The sequence below is a fragment of the Cryptotermes secundus genome, unplaced genomic scaffold, assembly GCF_002891405.2.
Source record: "Cryptotermes secundus unplaced genomic scaffold, Csec_1.0 scaffold1858, whole genome shotgun sequence".
NCBI classification, from domain to species: domain Eukaryota; kingdom Metazoa; phylum Arthropoda; class Insecta; order Blattodea; family Kalotermitidae; genus Cryptotermes; species Cryptotermes secundus.
In genome coordinates this window covers 37096-39548 of record NW_019735490.1, presented here as the reverse complement: position 1 = coordinate 39548, position 2453 = coordinate 37096, and the positions used below count along the sequence as shown (strand labels likewise).

At 40.0% G+C, this 2453-nt stretch overlaps 1 protein-coding gene across 1 annotated transcript in view; it reads right to left on the bottom strand.

The window, feature by feature from the left end:
- Positions 1-2453, bottom strand: part of LOC111869476 (fatty acid synthase) — a 40031-nt gene that overhangs the window by 2076 nt on the left and 35502 nt on the right. The window lies entirely within an intron of this gene.

Below are 2453 nucleotides of genomic sequence, written 5' to 3'. Positions count from 1 at the left end.
AGCATGCGCGCGCAACAGGTCGTTTCCGGTTATTTTTGGGTCCCCCCTCATATCTTACCTGTGACTGTTCTGAAATGCAACCCTGTATATAAAAAAAAAACTGACCAGATCTATGTCTGATATACAGCTATGTAAGTATGCATGTCTGGTCATGTGTTTGGTTGAAAATTTCAGTTTCAATGAAGCTCAGTACAGAAGGAAAACACTTGAAGAAAACTTGACTCTGATACATATAAGTACATTTTGCAGGCTTGCTTGCTTATCTGTTCTTCAGTATCTATGACAATATAACACACCTAGTTAAGATTATGCAGCATAATCACCATATGAAGGTAATAGATGCAGCACACAGAAAATACATATATTAACAAATTAAATGCATTAATCTATGGCATTAGTTAGTCTCAAAGTTTACAAGAAGACACACAATTCCTAATGATCAGACCACACTGAACTGCACTGTACTCAGCTGTTTGTGTAACAGAAGGAGATGTCATGTCTGACATATTACAGATGCCTGGTTCTTATCTCGGTGAGCATGCCATTTATCCTGAGGTATTTCTTTGCATTTCTCAGATTCTCCAGGTGAATGCTGATACAGGATCTTGAAAAAAACCTTACGTTCATAAATGTGGATTTTCAGAAATTGTCAGTGAGATGAGCGTGTTTTTGAAGCATCATTACAAACCTCTGTCTTCCATTGGTACTTTATGGAACAACAATGGAAGAGTATCTGACTGGGGAAAACTACAAACATTTAGAGATGACTACAACCCTCTGGGTCACAAAAGGCGTAATATCACCATTCGAAGGTGGATGATTCAATTACAACTGAATTTCTGACATTCTTTGATGCCTAGTGAAACATTTGAGAAAAACAAAATTGATTATTTTCATTACTGAATTGATTTTTTTTAAAATAAAATATTGTGATTAAATCATGAGGTTTCAGGTGTGTGTATTTTATAAAAGGGCTGATGTGATAAGATGAATTTGGGGCTTATCATATGATTCAGTCATATTTTGATACTTTATGGGACAGTGAGGTAAGAATGATTGCTTGGACAAAACTATGAATAGGCTGTGACTCTGCAACCCTCAGGGGTATTTCAAGAAACAAAATCACTGTTTAGAACTGGACAATTAAGTTATAAGCAAATCTCCGACATTCTACCATGCATAAAGAAATATTTTAGATAAACAATAGTCATTACATTCATCATTTGACTAAGATATTTTTGTATCTTGTTGATTTAACCTTTAAGAACCTAGCAACACCATATGGAGACCTCTATAAAGTGTAGCCGAGTGGCCGTGCGACGCTGTATGGGTACGCGCAGTCCATGCGTGCACACAGTGTTTAAAAATCTAATTTTAAGATAGAAATTCTTGTTCTACTTATATTATTTTTGGGCACCCACTTTATAAGTAGACAGTCTTCCCTCCTGCATCATCTAACTGAATGCAGAGTCCGACATTGCAATTCATGCACTTTGTCCGGATGTAACTTCGTTTCCCACGCAAAGAGCACCCACAACACCTCAGTCTCGTATTAGAGGAAGTCAGCCAGTGATGTTGAGTGGCCTCCTCTAATCATAACGCTTATAAAACATCGCAATTTCAACTATCCACCATGGCTTCATTTCACATGAAAGAAGCCAAAATTGAGAGAGAGCTGATAAATGACACCAATTCAGACTGTGGTACAGACGACTTTGAAAGTGGTGAGGAAGCAAGGGGATAGGCTTGAAAGTTCTGGCAATGCTTGGCTATTCCAAAAACAGTACCTCTGTGTGACTAGTCCGAGATATACACAGTCAGAGGTTCTGAAGGACAAAGTACGATAAGACTTCGACCACACTCGTGCATACAGAAAGGTTCCAAAGTGGCTGGAGAATGTGCAATACAAACATAAACTTCCACCCCTTTTGCCAGATAAGACACAGTAAGGCAGGATGTCAGCAGCATGCATTTATACTGCAGAAACATTTTGTGCAGAAACTGTACGAAGGGGGACCCAAAAATAACCGGAAACGACCTGTTGCGCGCGCATGCTTTGTAGTTACGAGTTGTGCTGCTAGGTGGTGTTAGCTGGGGGTCTTCCGCGACTGTTAGTGAGCTGGCGTCAGTCTGAGTTAAGTGGTTTGTCTGTGGTGCTCTGTTGTGTGCGTTCCTGTTTCAACCCTTTGGCGATTAGTGAGATGGCCGACCAGAAGGAACAAAGAGTGTGCATGAAATTTTGCTTTCTGTTAGGGAAAACTGCACTTCACTCTTCAAGTTGCGGCAAACATTCACGCGGTTTTCTCTTTGGTCATCTCCGAGCAAGCGAGGAACAAATTTTGCAGACACCCATCTCACGTGCAAACCTTCGGTTAAAATTCGCTGGACCGTGCTCCATGTGATGTTCGTTTCCTCAGAAAGTTGGTCAATGGTCTTTCGACGATCTTCATCAA